This window comes from Notothenia rossii, assembly GCF_949606895.1.
Source record: "Notothenia rossii genome assembly, chromosome: 1".
Taxonomy (NCBI): Eukaryota; Metazoa; Chordata; class Actinopteri; order Perciformes; family Nototheniidae; genus Notothenia; species Notothenia rossii.
This window is the reverse complement of record NC_136912.1, coordinates 2,020,466-2,041,034: the sequence shown is the minus strand read 5'-3', so window position 1 is coordinate 2,041,034 and position 20,569 is coordinate 2,020,466. Positions and strand designations below refer to the sequence as shown.

The following is a 20,569-nucleotide window of genomic DNA, read 5'->3' as shown; positions in this document are numbered from 1 at the left end:
CTCTGACCTGTAGCAGTGATGCTAACCCAGCAGCTAACTACACCTGGTACAAGGAGGATGAAGACTCTCCAAAAGCTTCAGGACAGATCTTCACCATCTCTGACTTCAGAGCTGAACGCAGTGGGAATTATTCCTGTGGAGCCCAGAACAAGTTAGGACGTAGTAACTCCACCTTTCATCAGATTTTGTGACAGGTAAGTTCTCTACATTCACCAGACCTGATTCACTTTGTAATCTGAAGCAACCCAAGAATATTCAACATGTCAGTGTTCAGGGAGGAACCTCCATGGTGTCAGAGGTGGATCACACTGACTATGTGATTCATCAATCTATAGTTAGAAGTATCACATATGTGTTCATGTTTCTAGGGAGTTCAACAATTATAGTGAATATCATCAGGACGACTCTGGGGGTCTTGATGCTGATTCCTGTGTTTCTCCTGAGTCTGTGGACGAGGTACAACCATATAAATGCATCACTTCACACATCCTTCTAACATCTTTTATTTTACTGTTAGGAAATAAAATCTGTATTTGTTGTTGCCTTGATCCAGGAACAAGAAAGCTCAGCGCTCCACCACTGAAGCACCTGAACCTGAAGAGATAGAGGTGCAACCCAGTCTCACGGCATTTTATGTTATAGTCACAACATTTAATCTATTGATTCGTGTTCACCAACACGATTTTCCCCTTTGTTTCGTGTCACACAGAACGATTTTAAAAGCAATGTATTTCTATTGGTAGTATGTTTCGTGCCTGCAACACGTATTTTTGTCGAAGCTGTGGGGTTCATAAAAACGTGTTCTTACTCAATATCAAGCCACGATTATTGTTTTTATTTTAAATCGTATAATGTTGGACTTTTTTTGCCGTCTGTGAGGAAAACAAATGGGGCCCAGAGCCTCAGAATACTGAAATCTGTATTTTTTTTCCTTCTAATTTGTTATTCTTTTCTAAATAACACACTGTTATTTACCAACCAATAACACACAATTATCCTTGTTTTTATTTATTTGTTTAATTCTATCATCTCTGGCTTTTTTGGCGTCCGTCAGGAACTGAATTTCAAAATAAAAATAACTGGAAACAGACGTTACCCAAGATCCTCAGCTATGGTTTAAGCTCGGTGATTGGATGTTTTAGCCGCAATGCACGTTAGGATATGGTGTTAATGTGATATGAAATCCGACAAACATTTCGGAGTTTAGGATGGCCGAAGACACTACACTACCCATAATCCCCAGCCAGGGCCGGCCCTCGGCATAGGCAGTATAGGCGAAGGCTAAGGCCGCATTAACCTATAGGGGGCGCCGAAAATTGGGGAGAACAAAAAAAAAGTTAGATTTTTCGATTTTTTTATTTTTTTTATTTACATTTTTAAAACACAATTTTCCAATTTTGGATCAACAAAGTACATCTTATCTTATACTAACAGAACTACGCATATATTGCATACAGCGCCCATAAACTATAGCACACCCAACCCCCCAAAAAAATCTAATTGAACTGCCCCAGCCCCAGTAAAAACCAGAGGTTTATGTGAAATTGTTCTTTTTTTGAAATAATGGTTTTAGTGTGCAATTATAGGTTTTGATTTTGTATTTGTCTTAATTTAAAATAAATCAAACTACCAAAAAAAATATACAGCTTCTGTGTGCTTTTATTAACATTGGAATTTACTGTCCGCGGGGGGGAGAGCTTTAGAGAGCTCTCTCCTGAAAGACTGAGCAGCTCTGATAACCTCAGCTCAGTGAGGCAAAGGAACACCTTTATATGATCATTATAGCTATAAAAAATAAGAGAAGAGATGAAAAACAGGTATAAAATACTATATGACCTTAAAAAAAGTTGTTATTAATAAACAAGAATACAGTTTGAAAGGGGAGTGATTTGTAAAATATCCATAAAGACAAAGAAAATCTGCTTACAGTTCTGTTTCATATGGGTGTTGAGAGATGTATCCATAGATCTCCTAAGTGCACCAGATTGATGCTTTTAACTTCAATATAAAAAAAAAAGTCTTCCCGGGGGTGCATGCCCCCGGACCCCCCGAGAGGAGGTGAGGTCCCCCCTCACTTAAATAATGTTCAAATGGATAGGATACTAAATAGAGTTGCACACATCTTGTGTCCATATCTTTCTGTTTTCTCATGCCACAACCGTGCATGTGCGAGTCATAGTGAGTGTCTGCATTTGGTGGGGGGGGGGGGGGGGCGCCAGCTAAAATCTTGCCTAGGGCAGCAAATTGGTCAGGGCCGGCCCTGTCCCCAGCTATCGTTTAGGACTACTGTCCCCGTGATTAATCTTCAAGCTCTGGGATTGGATGTTGGAGTGGCAGTGCGCCAAGGTTACGCCGAGCGTCAAACAGCTATTTGAAATGGAACGAAACCACGGCAGACTATCCAAAACTGGACTCGAACGCCCCCCCCCCCCCCCAAGAACTAGACATGCTGGATATTGTGTTTTGCAGCAGGTTCTATTGCACGTCTCTACTGGGAATTGTAGTTTTAAAAGACATTTTCGTTTTTCCCAAAATTAGAAGTTGACAGTATTAAACTGTGTACAGCCCTGGAGGTTTAGGCGAGAAGAAACAAATGGGTGTGTACAAATTTAAAACATATAATTAATACATGGGTGTCCATAATGCGCAGCATTAATATATACCCACATGACAGCTCATTGTTACTTTGTAATTCTACTCCACTACAATTCAGGGGTTAACCTGGTATTTCTACTTCACTACATTTATTTTTGTTACTTTGCAGATTCTGATTAATGATGTGAAACATAAACAACCCTTAAAGCAGACTTTAGTTACACCTGAGTAAAATGCAGGGAAAGGTGATTGTCAAATGCCAACAATCAGGAGAGATTTGATTGTTGGTGCTTGAGAAGACTAAACATTTGTCTGCAGATCCCTATAAAGTATATTCATTACTCGTTATTCTCTAGTTATAGTTAATTAAAGACTGTATATAATTGATATTTTGCATCCCTTTCAAGATTTCAAGATTCTCTAAGGTTTATTGACATATCATATACACAACTAATCCAATAACGTGCTTTAACCACTAGGCAGTGCACACAAGGTACACACAACCATAATAACTTTGTATTATTAGTCTAGGACACTTATTCATTCATGTTTTCGCATATTTTAACAGGATATTGCTATACTATTTCACATGTTTTACTTCTAATATCTGATTTGTAAAAAATCAAAGACAGAAAGGTATATCCGTCATTTAATGGTAAGCTATCCCCTGACTATTCTCTCAACTCAGTATTTACATTCTTATATTCAAAGAAAATCAGTAATATCTTAAAAAAAAAAAAGTCCTTTTCTATCAGCTGTGCACTTTTATGGTGTAAATATAACCTATCTACCGTTTGGATCAAATATGAAAGTCAGCTGAATTACTATTGATACTGCGAAGAGACGTAATGTGTGAAAATAAATTCAAGATGTTGTTTAATTGTTGATATATTTGTGATCCACGTCACGTATTCAGTTTCCGTGGCAGTTCTTCCAGTTTGTCTAGAAGTCTTCTAATCAGGGCTCTATAAATAAAGAACTACGGCAGATCTGTAATATGTAATGCAGCCGAACCGTGTATTACAATGCCGTTATGGGATGACTTTCAAACAGCAAAGCAAGCACACTCGGAATAAAGTATTATTTTCTTTTTTTTTTAAATGTTTTTCGGATTTCATATCATATAAACACCATATCCCAACGCGCATTGCGGCTAAACAATCCAATCACCGAGCTTTTAGCTGAGGATCTTGGGTAATCAGTTCAGTGGGTGTGTATCAAAATGATGCTCAAAATGTCCCTTATAGGCCTACGTCTGTTTCCGGTGACTTTATTTTGAAATTCAGTTCCTGAGGAACGGCTGAAAAGCCAGAGATGATAGAATTAAACAACTAAATAAAAACAAGGATAATTGTGTGTTATTGTTGACTAAATAACAGTGTGTTATTTAGAAAAGAATAACAAATTAGAAGGAAAAAAAGATTTCAAAAATACGAATTTCAGTATTCTGAGGCTCTGAGCCCAATTTATTTTCCTCACAGACGGCAAAAAAAGTCAGACATTATACGATTTAAAATAAAAACAATATTCGTGGCTTGATATTGAGTAAGAAGATGTTTTTATGAACCCCACAGCTTCCGGTCTTCCAAGACCCGACCGGACAAAAAGACGTGTTGCAGGCACGAAACGTACTACCAATAGAAATAAATTGCTTTTAAAATCGTTCTGTATGACACGAAAAAAAGGGGGAAATCGTGTTGGTGAACACGAATCAATAGATTAAATGTTGTGACTATAACACCAAATGCCGTGAGAGTGGGTTGAGAGGTGAGAGAGAGCGGACCTATTGACAACATTTCCCCTTCGTCAAAGCTATACTGTGGCTCATAAATGCAATGTGAAGAGAACTTGTGATTAAAGACAACTTCCTGAGTTGAAACCAGTAATGAATTTAGCCAATAAATAATTGGGGTCAACTTTAAAATATGAAAAATCTTTTATAAAATCTTAAAGTATTTGCGGGTTTCATGAACGAGGGTCCGACGTTGTCTTCTCTCTCTTCATCAGTTGGACTCTGATCCTGAGTATGAGAACGACTCACACACTGCAGCACAGACAGAAGACACAGAGGAGCAGGGAGACATGGTGTGAAGTCCAGTCAGGTTAGAGCCTCCTGCATCAGATCAAACAGGCCCACTCCACATTTAGAGTCACAGTTCCAGCTGTAACTCTACTCAAAGTCTCTCTGATTCTCTTCAGACGCTCACCTGATGGAAACAAAGAAGAAGGATGTTGAAATGTCCCTGAGGAGAGCGAGGCTGTGCAGGATGTGTGCGAAGTGGATATATTCACGTTTTTTAATTTAAAAACTTTTTTTTATTCTACTAAAATCATACAAAAACATATAATTCATACACACAAATGAACAAAATTAGTAGAAGCAGGAGGGCTGAAGCATAGCTTATGGGGAGTAGCCCTCTTGTGCATCATCATTAGCAATGGCATTTATTTCGTCAAAAACATATAGAAATGAAGGAGTACAAAGAAATAAAGAAAACTAATGAAAACTGAAAAAATAAATAAAAATAAAAGTTAGAGCAAGAAAAAAAGTAAATGCATATATAAGTAATACTGGGAATATCCAATACTTGTTAGCTGGAGTAATCTGCAAATATAATTGTTTTTACTTTAGTTTTGCATTGTTGATGACTATTGATACTTGAAAGGTCTGGGTGAAGTCCATTCCCCGCTCTAACTCCGATTATGGATAAGCTTTGTGATTTGATGGTTGTTCTACAGGGCTTGCTACACAACCAGTTAGGATGCCTGGTTGGGTATTTCCTGACTGTGGTTTGGAACTGCTTTGAATGTTAGTAGGCATTTTGTTATGGAAAAATGTTGTGCGTAATCAGTACTGTTTTAAGCTTAACTATATCAACACATTTGAATAGATTGAGTTTTTTTTAAATATGGGAGTTGTGTGTTGATATTTGCCAACACCACAGACTATTCATAATACTTTTTTTTGAGATTTTATTATTTTTTGTAGATTTGTTGAATACGTGTTTCCCCATATTTCGGAGCAGTAATAAAGGTAAGGGAGAAATAGACTGTTATAAAGAGTTCTGAGTATTTTTTCCTCGAGAATGTTGTTAGTATGATACAAAAATGTAATGCAACGGGGGAAGTAACTGAAAGTAACCGTATGTGGATATTGCATCGACCAACCTCTGAGCACGTCTCCTTGGAGACGACGCGCACAGTGAGAGAGATTCTCTCCAACACAGGGTGAGATCACTCCTTTGTGCCACGCCAATCATCGTGTTTTCCTTTTTTGTGGATTATAGCCTGAAAAGGCCTACAAACATTTCTGTTTTTGCCGCCGACGGGCGCAGGAGCAACAGCCTTTTTTTTTTGTATCAATGAACTACACTGGCCTGGATTCAGAGGCGCGGGAAGGTATTTTGGTTGGGGGTGCTGAGGTGCTGGACTCCAGTGAACACTATTACGGGCACTATAGAACACGCACAAAAGCACTCCCCACACGAAAACACACAGTACACCCGCGACTGTTACAATGAAGGCTCGATAATCAGCTCACGGCATATAGGCAGGGGTAAAGTGCTATTTTTTACGAGTGGGGAGCGGACCTCACCTCACCTATGGGGGTCTGGGGGGATGCTCCCCCGGGAAGTTTTTTTTTAAATGTTGAAGTTAAAAGCATCAATCTGGTGCACTTTGAGAGCAACATTAAGAGATCTATGGATACATCTCTCAACATCCATATGAAACAGAACTGTAAGCAGATGTTCTTTTTCTTTATGGATATTTTTCAAATCACTCCTTTCAAACTGTATTCTTGTTTTACTACCATATAGTATTTCATAACTGTTTTTCCTTTATTCTGTTATTTTTTTAATAACTATAATGATCATATGCCGTGTGCCGCGGAAATAATCTTTTGAATAATTTGTGACCAAACCGTTTGAGACCCAGTGAGATAACTTAAACTAAGTTAACTATCTAAACACTCAGAGTCCTTTAGCTCACCTGAGCCTCTCAGTCTGAGAGGAGAGCTCTCCTCCAGCTTGTTGTGGAACAAACAGCTCCGTATGTCCGTTAGTGCAGCTAGCTAACCAGATGCTAACAACACGGTCCCTGCTGCTGGCACCGGTCTGTCTCTCTCTGTCTCTCTCTGTCTCTCTGTCTCTCTGTCTCTCTCTGCTCTCTCTCTCTCTGTCTCTCTCTCTCTCTCTCTCTCTCTCTCTCTCTCTCTCTCTCTCTCTCTCTCTCTCTCTCTCTCTCTCTCTCTCTCTCTCTCTCTCTCCTCTCTCTCTCTCTCTCTCTCTCTCTCTCTCTCTCTCTCTCTCTCTCTCTCTCTCTCTCTCTCTCTCTCTCTCTCTCTCTCTCTCTCTCTCTCTCACACTTATGTGCTATTTCCGCACACACACACAGAGCCGAGCTTGAATGACACAAGCACACTTTTATTTCCATGCAACTCTCTGATTGGTCTGGTGTCTTGCCTCTGTTGCATTCACTGAACACGGGAAATTACAGTGCTGTCGTCCTCTCTAGTGTCATGATGAGGTTCACGTAAAGCACAGTTATGTATTATATTATTGAGGTAGAATTGTCCGGGGCTACAGAAAAAACCTTCGGGGCAGGCCAAAATATTATTTTACCAACAATGTGGAATTTATTGGCTCCATATTACACATATTATGCACAGCAGGAGCAGCAATAACCGTCAAATAATAATTCAGACAGGGGAGCTCCGCACCCCCTGTCTGCCGCTAGGGGTGCTGCAGCGCCCTCAGCACCCCCCTTCCGCGCCCATGCCTGGATTAGGCAGTAAAGACAATTTCAATGTATCGCGAGTGGAATTTTGTTGGGTTTTATTTGTTTTGTTTGGCTCGAAAAACTGTGAATACATTTGAATAACGCAGAAAACCTTTCTTTGTTTATTTTGTTAATGTGTGCATATAGACTTTAGTTAATACATTTCCGTGGGGACTATTTTGTGGGAAGAGCAGATTATCCGTTTATTATTTCTGTTTACCTTTTATAATATTTCCTTCAAGAACCCCTTGTGCGTTTAATTAACACAACTATTTTTAGATAGTTGATCGTTACATGTCTGTCCCATAGAAGAACATGACAGCGCAACTATACTACAGACGTGACTGCCCTGGCAGTGACATCAACATAGCCTGCTTGTGCTACCACACTTTCCCCTCAAAATATTGTTAAATAACGAAACTTTGAAATAGTGCCAATCCATACAAAGTGTAACCACATCATGTACATATGAAAGCAATCTTTAAAAAATAACAGCGTTGGTTTAATCTGACTATTTTGACCATGTTCGTACTGTTTTTGCCATAGAGAAGCATTGCCCCGGAAGTGCGTTTTGAACTATCCCTGCATACATAAACCACGTGACCGGCTGGCGGCGACATCAAAGAGTGTCGTAACTCTTTCTCTCTAGGGCTCTGGCTTGCCCTTCCTGTTGTTATCTGAGGTCTTCTCCTATTGGCCGGCGTGGTGGGGGGCGGGTCCAATGCAATTCCTTCCTTTTACTGTTGCTAAATTACATCATTCTGGTGTATGTGGTTATTGAAACATTCCCTGATAAACGTTATTCAGCGTCAATAAATGAGTGCTAATCCCAGTGTGTTTAGTGTACAACATCACATGTCATTTCACCTTCAATTCACGGTTTGAAAACGTAGCATTTCGCCACATGCTAATGCTAACCGGAAATGAAGAATTTTCAGAATAAAAGTTTTATTAGTTAATAGTTAGTGTGAACTTCCGATTTTTTCCGAATAAAACTGATTTAAATTAAATAGTGTATTTAATTCAAATTACGCCATATCCACATTGATTTTAATTTCTAACACTATACAGATATTAGATTTGTGCACTGCGACCTGTTTAGCTTTTGATGTTTATTTATTTTCCCTTTTTCCTTTATGAGTATTTTCTGTTAGTTATAATAGTTTTGTTTTGAAAGAGTAGTTTTATTATTGATCCAGTAGTAGGTGTTAAGGCAACGCCTGGATGCCAATCGTTCTTAAAACCAAAAAGAAGAAATCCTTCCCGCTTTTATTTTGACGTCCTCAAACCGCACCGGAAGTGAATGTTCCCAGCTCTTTCTAACGTACCTGGATCGAGGTGGGGTCTCGTTGCTACGGTTCTCTCTCTCTGTGTGTTCCTGAGAAAGTGTGTGTGAGCTCCAGCACTACTGATCCACCATCTCTGTGTTTGGATAAACCTCTGAATGGACTTTGAGCTCTTTTTTTCTGGAGCGTTTACCTCGGACTATAGGAGCTAGCTTAGCATGCTAGCTGGAAACACGTTAGCAAAGCTAGTCAGATTGAGAGTTTGACGGAGAGAGAAACGGTGTGTTTAACGGAGTCTTCAGGAAAAGGTAATCTAGGAAACATGAGTAAAGTCCAAATGCTGCTGTCGTTGAAGAAGCAGCAACTCACTGCTGAAGAGATATTTGCTCTGTTTGAACAAACAATAGCAGAGCTCGAGGAGGAGCTGTCTCTTTCCAAAAAGGAGAACAAGAGACTCCAGAAACTACTGGACGCTGTTTTACAGCCTCAGCTTCGGATACACAGAGCAGGTCTGTTCCCTTTACCCTTAATTAACACTTTACACTCTTCAGTAGCACTTTATTATCACATTAATAACACTTTAGACCCTTTAGCAGCACTTGCTACAGGTAAGTAAAAGTACAAACACCACACTGTGAAAATCCTCCGTTACAAGTTAAAGCATTTCATATCTTTAAGTTTATCTTATTTAAGTAAAAGTATGTAAGTATTATTAGACACATGTACTTTATTATAATAATTAAAATGTATTACGGAAGAGCAAACCTACCAAAATAAATATATTTATAAAAATACATGGATTGAATAATATGCCATTTAATGTACTGATTTAAATATTACCCATACATGTAGGCACTAGTTGGTTAAATATGACATACATTGATACTTTAGTTTTAATGTGCTTCTTTATTCACTTTTTCTTTTTAAATGTGTAAAAGCAAATAAAAACAAATACTTTGGATTAATTGAAATGGCACGAGAATAATTAATAAAGAAATCAATCAATAAATATGTTCAATAATAAATTAAACACATCTAAAATGTTACTTGATAAAGAATAGGGGAACTAGTACAAAGGTCATGAAGTAATTAAAACGTTAATATAAATGAATGTAAAATCTCATCAATCAATTATTGCCAACATGTATTTATAATATATATATATATATATATATATATATATATATATATATATATATATTAATGCTGTCAAAATTATCGCGTTAACGGCGGTAATGAATTTTTTGAATGAATTGCGTTAAAATATTTAACGCGTTTAACGCATGTGCAGAATGGCCCGCCCCATACATCCGACCAGTGGCAGCGCTGGGGTAGGCTACAGCCATACCAAGAAATGGCTTAGCCCCACCTTAGCCTCACCATGAAAAATGATGTTAAAGTAAGCAAAATGAAGTCCGCCAACTCGCGCCGAGTAAATTGCAGCAGTTAGTAAGATTGATTTCAGTAGCCACTTGTCTGGAAATACCGAAGACTAACGCTTTTGCTTTTGAAAACTTTTGTCACGTAGTAATCGTCGTCTCAATAGAACATCTTTGATAATGTCTTCCGTCCAATCAGAATCAAGATAACGGCGTGGTGTTGTTTCAGGAAGTCCTGACGGAGAATACTTTTGCTGTAGTACATCTCTATATACATCGATACAACATTACGTGATGAAATAAGACCCCACGGTTTGATGATTGATAGGTGTGTGGGCTGTCTTTGATTTTGACACACAGAACAATGTTATAATAAACATACATACATACATACTGTATGTTAAATGGATATATCCGCTAGGGCTGTGCGATTATGGCAAAAATCATAATCACGATTATTTGGTCAATAATTATAAGAATATAATAATAAAATCACGATTATTTTGACGATTATTCATTGACCATTTATTGAACTTTTAAAAAATAATGTTTTTACCAATAAACAAGATCAACAAATATGTTGGAGCGCACTTCCAAAACCATACTAAACATATATTAATATGATAAATCAAATATGTTGCAGTGCACCGTCACAACCTACTGAAAACTCCTTAACATAGCCAACATTTTGGTAAAACATATTCAACATATTCACTCAGTTAAACATTAAAGGCTGGCCCACCGTCGTGGTCCAGAAGTAAGAGGAAATAAATGTTGAACTACAATTTAAGACAAATAAAAAGGTTTTGTCCACCATGGCAAATGCTGGTAGGGCTGCTCATTTCATCTCTTATAGATTTTTGCAAGAAACACCAGCCTGTTTACATGGTCTGGTTTCAGAGAGGAGCGCAGGCAGGTGACAATATTGCCACCTGTACTGAAGACCCTCTCTGAAGAGGAGCTTGTGGCAGTGCTGCCACATATGACACAGGAAAAAAAGAAAAGACTCTGAACCCTTTCTTTGCCATTATATAAAAATAGTTTTGCTACAAAAGTATAAATTAGGCTTACTAATAAGACAACTCAGATCTGAAGCTACACAGGAATCTGCTGCCAAAGTGCAATAAAAAAGACAAAATTAATAGAATCAAACCCTTTTTTTGTTGCATTTTATTAGAGTATAAAAAGAAATGCCTTTAAAATAAGATGCAAGCAACACTAGTTTCTTAACCTGAATTGATGATAGACTATAACAGTGCATGACATTAAGGATTTTGAGAGTGGCCCTGTGGGCCATCTAAGCTAATTTACAGATGGCCCTGAGCCCAATAGAGATTGCCCTGAAAAATGTGCGCGGATGAAATGGCACAAAGGGTTTGGGGGGCCTCCCCCTAGAACATTTAGATGTTTTCAGGTCTTAGATGCTGTCTAGTGCATTCTCTAGACTGAATTATAAGATGAACCACCACAATATTATTGTTCAATTTTATTCTTCATTTCACTTGTTTGTTTGCTCTTGTTTGCTCTCTTGCATGCCCTGCATAGCTATAAGAAATACTTAAGTTGTTGGTCAAGACACTTTCCATCTGATGAAGGCAAATGCCTTCCCAGATGTAAAAAAGTAGAAAACATTACATTCAGTTGTAACTGCCAAAACAAACATTATATACACTATTATGGTCCCTGTTAAAAATGTTTGTAATGTTATCTGCTGTAAGTTGCTGGAACGAATGCCTCCTCATCCGGAAGCTGACCGAGCAGACCCGAGCAGCAGTCGAGAGGAGCCGATCGCATCCGCGAAGCAAACAAAATGGTGACGTCAGAGTTCCCGTTAGCCGGCAAATCTAAATCCCTTTGGTCAAAATGTTCGGTCAAAATAATTTCCCTTTAGCGCAATACTGCTTCAGTTGCGCCACTTATGTGACAGACAAAAGAGTATGTGACAGACAAGAATAGTCAACTCTAATGTCTAACACTTAATGTGGAGAAAGAGATGTGCTGTATGGGTTGATTGTGCGTTGATCTGTTGGTAATGCCTCTGGGTTCCGGTGGGCATGTAAACAAATGCATAATGCTGCGCTATACTTTGCGGCTTCACCCGGTTGCATAGCGACACTTATTGTTTAGGTGTCTTTTAATAAGCAGGTAGTCCTATCATTAGCTAGAACTAGCTGGATCTGATCGATATGGACATAAACGCGAGTCTAATCTGACGGGAGAGAGAGATCAGCTGCTGCTGACAAGTCGACACGCAGCTCTGCATAATCACATGCAGCGGTGAGCGGACAAACACACACTTCAGGTTAGAATATCACACGTAGCTATTTTAATTACCTCTCAAACTACCTAAACTAGTTATAGATATGTTTAGTTTTACTGTCGGATCACTCATTACTGGGTCCGTGAGCTGCATGATACTGGCATAATAGATTCTATAACACATAGGTTTGAGCAAGCTCTCTGATTGGTCAATAGGCGTGTTTGATTCCACGATCAAATAGAACGTGCCTAATCACAAAGTATCCAGTGGCCTACACACGCCCCTAGCCTACCGAAACTACTTCCATGAGCCTACATCGTGTGGTTTCCATAGCGACGTTTAGCGACACACAGCCGTTACACTGTTGTACATTGTCTCTCGTTGGAAATCGGTAGCTACAAAATGTCACATTTTAAAGTTAATTTTGATTTGTTTAGTGAAGAGTCTGGCACTGCTACGTGTTACACAAACCATTGCGTCAGAGGCACCTGCATATAGCGGCTGGTGGAGGCAGGGTTGGAGGCCAGAGAAATCATGTCCGTTAGTGGACATAAAAACGAGTCATCACTTCGCAGCTACTGGGCTCCATCTCTAGACAACAGAAAGATGTGGAGCAACGCGCTTTTTGCTGGTCCGGGACATGCCATGAAACGGCCACTGGAGGAAAGCTCTTCCTATAACGTAGTCCTACCCGTGAACACCACCTGCAAAAAAGTCTGGCATGGAGTTCATGGAGAGCTGTTTCAAGAATTGCACTTTTAATGGCAGCATGAACATCCACCTTCATTCTGAACCCAAAATGTTTCAGCACCATGGACAGCCTGATTTGATTTGTTCCGCTAATCCCACACAGTGATTACTCAGATATTTAAATAGCCTAATTCAAGAATTGTTTTCAATAAATTGTTTTCAATAAATTGGTTAATAATATATTATTTACTATAATTATATCAATAACTGTAAGCGGGGTAGCAGGAGTGTTTGATCGGCTATCGTTACCATGGGAACTACTTTCTAGGAACTACTTTATGACGGAGATTAACTCGAGCAGAAAGCGTAGGTTTGGGAGCAAATTAGCCCACATTATGAAATTATTTTACGATATTGTTGATTACAATGATAGTTTGTGTAATAGAATCCAGTACAGGCGTACGGACCTCGGCGCAAGCGCCTCGGTCCTGCCGCAGTACTGTCGTACCAATAATGACGTTCAAGAACGGCCTCTCGTATATGATTGCTTAATCGGGCAACCAGCAGGTGAGGCTTCATTGCCCGCGCTAAATACTAGATGCCCCGGGCCATCGGGTAGTCGTTAATGTCGAGCCCTGTATAATCAATTTAAACAGAAAAGATCTTAATGTTTGCATTCTTATACCATTTTGTACAATAATTATAATGAATAAGTTCAAAAAAACTAAAACTTACAGCTGATTAATAACGGTATCTAACTTGAGTATTTATTATATCAAAAACCTGTTGAAATGCTACTGTTATTTTTACTGTCCCCCAAAAGCGCGTCTGCAGCCTCCAGGAATGCTGCTTTCACAACTTCGCCATCTTTGAAAGATTTCATGGCCCTTTCTCATTTCTCTAACTCCCCTCCTTGACTCCTATCCTCGAGACTTAGTCCCGCCCACAGGAGATGCGAGCCGAGGAGGGGAGCCGAGGAGAGAGGAGGGGAAGCAGCAGGCGGTTAGAGAAATGAGAACTCCTCTCCTCTGAGCGGTCATTTTAAAGAGACGTCCATTAATGATGACAGGAGGCACAGCAGCCCTCTGTCTGATGGACAGATGTGTTCATGACCACTTATATATTTACTTTGATTCATTCACAGTGCGGTATAATGAGACAATAACAGGCTACAGATGAGGACACACACACATACACATATATATATATATATATATATATACTATATATATACACACTGTATGTGTATATATATATATATATATATATATATATATATATATATATATACTATATATATACACACTGTATGTGTATATATATATATATATATATATATATATATATATATATATACGTATACGTATATATATATATATATGTATGTATATATATATATATATATATTATGTATGTATATATATATATATATGTATATATATATATATATATATATATATATATATATATATATATATATATATATATATATACACATATACATATAATATATATATACACATATACATATATATACATACATATATATATATATATACGTATACGTATATATAATATATATATATATATATATATATATATATATATATATACACATACAGTGTGTATATATATAGTATATATATATATATATATATATATATATATATATATATACACATACAGTGTGTATATATATAGTATATATATATATATATATATATATGTGTGTCCGAGAGCACTCTCATAATAATGTAACACTATCAGAGACTGGACGCTCGATCCTCGGTCCTCGAAGTGCATTTAGAGAAATGAGATGTCCTTCAACATGGCGCGCTGAAATTCATTTCCGGGTCACTACCGGAGGACCGAGGAGTCGAGGAGGGGGATTTGATGAAATGAGAAAGGGCCCATGTGTTTGGCAAGAACATCACTGACACGATAAGATGCTCTGGTAGCAGCCTTGCTCTTGTTGTTGGACCTGGTGAAAATGGACTGCTGTGCATTTAGCTGTCCTTTCAGGGCCCCTCCCCTTTGGGAGCGTAGGGCAGAATTAGGAGGGAATTCCGTCTCGTAGCGTTTGTGCACTGTTTTGAAATGCCGCTCCTAAATTACCCTTCTTCGATAAAGCCACGCTCGCATTGCAGATGAGACAGATGGACTTTGAATTGGAATAGATACAAAAATAATCATCCTCCCACTCGGAGTGGAAATTATATATTTTGGGCTTTTTTGCTTCTGCCATTATTGCGGTCTTGTGTGTGTGCGGACTGTCACTCCTGTTGACACGGACAACGTCAGCGAAATAGTAGCACTGCCCACTAGCCACGCCCCGACACATGGGGTCACGCCGGCCAATCACAAAGCTTTGATGCGCTCAAGTGCATTATTCTGGCACAGGAAGATTATGTTACAGGACATTAACGATAACACAGAATATTGTTGTTCTATTTTTAGACACATCTCGCGATCGACTGGGAATCTCCCCGCGACCCTTCTTTTTAACGAGTTGCTGCTCTTGTTCTGACATGTTCGCTCGCGCTGAAACACTCACAACACATGTCACTCCCACGTGGCCGAGTGGGCTTTTAGGGAGGGGCGAAAGCACACCCAGCAAAATAATCCTATTTTGTCAATTATGCTGTTTTCATAATCGTCGCAAGCCGTAATCGCGATTAAAATACGATTAATTGCACAGCCCTAATATCCGCCTTCTTTCATTTATCTTTCCATTCCCACAACAATATTCATAAAGAAATGGCATATTTTGGACATAGTTCGAATGGTGATTAATCATGATTAATTAATTTGTTGAGCCCCTCACACTGTTAAAATCTCGAAGTTGCTTTAAAAGTGACAGAACAGTGTTTAACAGTGCTGAACTGCATTATGCTGCGTTCAACTTGCTCTAACCGCTGAGTTTCACCGCGGCTGTCAGCTGTGTTTAATCCTGTCATTCAAACAGGAGGCGCTGGAGAGGGGGCGGGGCTTATTTCCATGTAAATACTGTGGTGGAAACCAACTACGACAAAATTAACCTATTTTACAGTGATTTAATTGTAATACACGTTTCCAAATGATGCTGAAGTAACTACATACTGATACCAGTTAGTAAAAAACATGAATTAATGCTTTGACAAGTCTGCAGACAAGACGGCAAGCGAAAAACCTTTTAAAATGCGTGTTTTCTGAATGGATCAATCAGGCTAAACTAACCTGTAGCTGCTCCGTCCACACTCACAACAACGTCCTAAAGACAGAATTAAAGCAGCGATTGTATTCGCCATGACAGTCTTTGGTTTGTACATGTTTAACTTTTGTCCAGTTTCTGATAAGAGTAAAGAGACTCTCGTACACACACACACACACACACACACACACACACACACACACACACACACACACACACACACACACACACACACACACACACACACACACACACACACACACACACACACACACACACACACACACACACACACACACACCACACACTTCTCCGCCTCATTCTGTTTTCATTCACACGTTCGTTATCTGACCAGCTTCAATCTTGTAGGCTACTCACTTCTTTTTTTTGTAAGCCCTTGAAAGGGTTTTGGAGGTTGATGCCTCGGTGAACGTGAGTTGTTTGGCTTTCTTGTCCGCAGCAGCAGAAAGCATTTCGAATGTTGCAATCAAAGTGGGTCGTCCCGTCGATTTTCTCGAAGACTTATGCTCCAACACACAGTTGCACGGGTTGCAGAATAGAAAAACTTGCATTTTACTTCATTTGCACTTGTCAGTTCGAAGTAGTTCCACGAGGTACTCTTCTTTGAACGTACCGCTTTGTTCATCTTTAGTTGTGTTTTTCTCACTGTTCTGTATATCGGCAATAAATAAATCGCACGTGTGACGGAGAGGGGGGGCGGGTCGGTGTGTAGCAGTGCAGGCTTCCTCCAAGTTTACAGTAAAACAAACTGGGGGTGTGACCAATGGCCATTTACAATTATTATTACTATTATTAGCATTAGTCTATATTTTGGTTGAAACTAAGCCAGGAAAAAAAGGAAAACATAAATAATAATAAAGAAATATATAAATGAAATCGTAATAATATAATAATCTTCGATTATGGAGACTGTAACGAATATTCGAAAAATCTAATAATCACTGGCATCCCTACCACACACACACACACACACACACACACACACACACACACACACACACACACACCACACACACACACACACACACACACACACACACACACACACACACACACACACACACACACACACACACACAACACACACACACACACACACTTAATGTGGACCGTCCCGAAATTTAAATAAGTTTTTCTACATTATCATTAGCTAGAATCATTCAAAGTGACCTTTAACATAAATAAAACATACAAATCATTAGAAGATATTTCATCAACCTAATCAATCACACAAACAAAGGCCAAATATATTTAAACAAACACACAAACGAGAAAATTACTCTAATATTGAATCCAATCAAGTCCCATCCAATTAACAAAAAAATCCAACACTCTGTCCTGAAGACAGAACCCAGAGTAACCACTAACCAGGATGACAGTCTGTAACACAGTCAGGAGACCTTTACAAACTGCCCCGCCCCTTCGCACACAGACGGGAGAAAGAGATCTCGTCTGGATTAGAAAGCTCGAAAATACATCATAGACCAGGGTATATGCAGGAATCCTGAGGTCAAATTTAATACCTTTTTAAGACCTTTTTTAAGACCCTTTCCATACATGTTAAGACCTCATCGCAACTTTGAGTTCTAACCGGTTACATTGGCTACACACTTTACCTCACATTTACTATATTGATTGTAAGATAGCACAACTAAACAGAGTGCAGACAGACTACTGAAGCCTCCTCTCCACATGAACTTCAACCTCTCTGTGAAGGTCAGGTTTAATGCAGTATGCTGCTTTGTTGCTTCTGTACTCTGTGCTCTTTCATTCCAGTAAAACTCCTCAGAAACCATTAGAAACCAGTATTTGACCAATAAACAAAGCAATTGACAAAACTTTGAACTATGAAATATATTAAACTTTGTGAGCTTCAGCGGGGTAATGCCATATAGGAGCTCCCTCACAAATACCCAGGGTTAAATTGGGCTGGGCTGTCCGGGCTAAGCCCTGGCACATAGGATGATGCTCTGACGTCATCACCCTCACACATTTGTCATACGTTTACAAAAAACGATATATATCTTAAGACTTTTCTCGTTCTTAATATAGACTATATTTAGAGTCGATATGTGTTGACTTTACTTTAAAATAGCAGATCTCTGTGACCGGATATAGTTTGGCTTAGTGAACATGTACATGAACATGGAGGAGCAGCATCGCCCGGACTCCTCAGCTCCTCCGCGGCTCCTCCGTGCAGAGAGCCTTAATTAGACCCTCCAGAAAAATGCGGGCTAAATTCCTTGATTATGTGATTAAACATGCAGGGTTTTTATGTGATTCTAGCGGTAAAATTGCGGGAAGTTGCGAAATATGCGGAAAGTTGCGAAATATGCTAAATATGCGGGGAAAAAGAATAACAATTTTTTTAAATATTGGGCTGTCTTATTTATTCTCTCTCACACACAACCTGCCACTAACGTTAAACCCCTTTACTATTCAATTAAACACATTCAATGTTTATTTATTGTAAAAGCAATTGGGCTATTTTAATCTCACCCCCTCCCCCCCCCCCCCCCCCCCCCCCCCCCCCCACACACACACACTTCTCCGCCTCATTCTGTTTTCATTTACCCGTTCGTTATCTGACCAGCTTCAATCTGTAGGCTACTCACTTCGTTTCTTGTAGCCCTCGAAAGGGTTTTGGAGGTTGATGCCTCGGTGAACGTGAGTTGTTTGGCTTTCTTGTCCGCAGCAGCAGCAGAAAGCATTTTCGAATGTTTGAATGAATCAAAGTGGGTCGTCACCGTCGATTTTCTCTTATGCTCCAACACACATTTGCACGAGGTGCAGAATAGTTTCCCCCCACTTTTTGCCCGGTCTTTAGTAGAAATGTTCGTTGCTAAATGAGATGGATTAGATTTGTTCATCTTGGTGTTTTCTCTATCGTGTGAGTTCCACACGTTCACTCTATACAGTGTTGTTTACATTCTGTGATGCGTGAGCTGATGACGTCAAGACGAGTTAAAAAAATGTTTTCTCAATTTTGTGTGGAAAAATGCGGGGATTATGCGGCCTTTTGATAAATATGCGGCCTTTTCAAAATCTGCGCCATTTTGCTGATTATGCGGTAAATTCTGCGATCACAGCATCGCGTTTTTCTGGAGGGTCTACTTAATACCGGGGCTCGGTACCCATCCCTACATGGGGAGAGCGCAGCATATTGCTAAGGACTAAATACGATGGAGGGTTCTCATCTCAGCCTTATTACCATAGGGGATGAAGAGGAGTAAGTAAATAAAGAGGTCGGCGCTCCAGAGTCTGGTTCTGCTGTGCGTTTTTGTGATGTAACGGTAAAACATTTCAGAATTCCTCCACGGGATGCCATTGTCATTGTACATCACTCAACCTGCGAAATACACACACTCAGTACATAGCTAGACGTGTGTGTGTGTGTGTGTGTGTGTGTGTGTGTGTTTGTGTGTGTGTGTGTGTGTGTGTGTGTGTGTGTGTGTGTGTGTGTGTGTGTGTGTGTGTTGTGTGTGTGTGTGTGTGTGGTGTGTGTGTGTGTGTGGTGTGTGTGTGTGTGTGTGTGTGTGTGTATAAATGTTTTGTGCGTTTATGTTGACAAGGAGGTTTAATAACTGTGTGCTCCACAAAACGTGCAGTCGGTTTCATTTTCATCGTCTTTTGCTTTTGTAGTAGAGTTAACAGGGTATTTTTATTTTAACTGTCGTCCCAAATTCGACCCCAATAATTTTTTATCCTCCCGACACTATTTTTTTTGGCCCAGACCCCACGCAGCAACCAGGGAACGACACCAGCTCACACTGTCTGCTCCTCGAGCCTCAAAGGGCGGAGCAGCGAGCCCCTCAACGTCCCCTCAACACGGCATCCAGAACCCACGCAGCATTCTCATCTGTTTGTCCTTACTGGTGTCATTTTCTGGTTGCTAACAAACGCCATTGTAAAACATAAACACTGATATTCAGCTGTAACGGTGGTGGACTCATCAAAACAGAGTGGGCGAGCTGACCAATCAGAGCACAGTGGGCTCAAAGGAAGGGGGGGGCAGGAGCTCCAACAAGGCGTCTAGGACAGAGAGTGAATACACATACTATACAGAGATGCTGTTTGAGAAACCAATGTGAGTTTGGAACATAATTAGATAATTCCATATGTGTTCTTTCATAGTTTTGATGTCTTCAGTATTAATCTACAAAGTAGAAACAAATTAAAATAAACAAAAACCATTTAATGAGAAGGTGTCCAAACCTATGACTGGTACTGTATATAAAAAACACACATATTTTAATATTTAGCAGGTTCCCTCATCTATAATCATTTAAAGGGCTCGACATTATAAATGGCCCGCTGGCCCGGAAGCACTATTTAGACACCCCGGGCCAGCATAACGTACTTTCCACTT

At 39.4% G+C, this 20,569-nt stretch overlaps 1 protein-coding gene and 1 long non-coding RNA gene across 2 annotated transcripts in view; both read left to right on the top strand.

Moving 5' to 3' along the window:
* LOC307045178 (uncharacterized protein) overlaps positions 1–20,569 on the top strand; it is a 117,178-nt gene that overhangs the window by 83,469 nt on the left and 13,140 nt on the right. The window lies entirely within an intron of this gene.
* Positions 181–5,683, top strand: LOC307025027. Its single transcript, XR_013804041.1, has 4 exons — positions 181–194; positions 369–456; positions 554–608; positions 4,603–5,683. It is a non-coding gene; the product is annotated as an uncharacterized lncRNA (long non-coding RNA).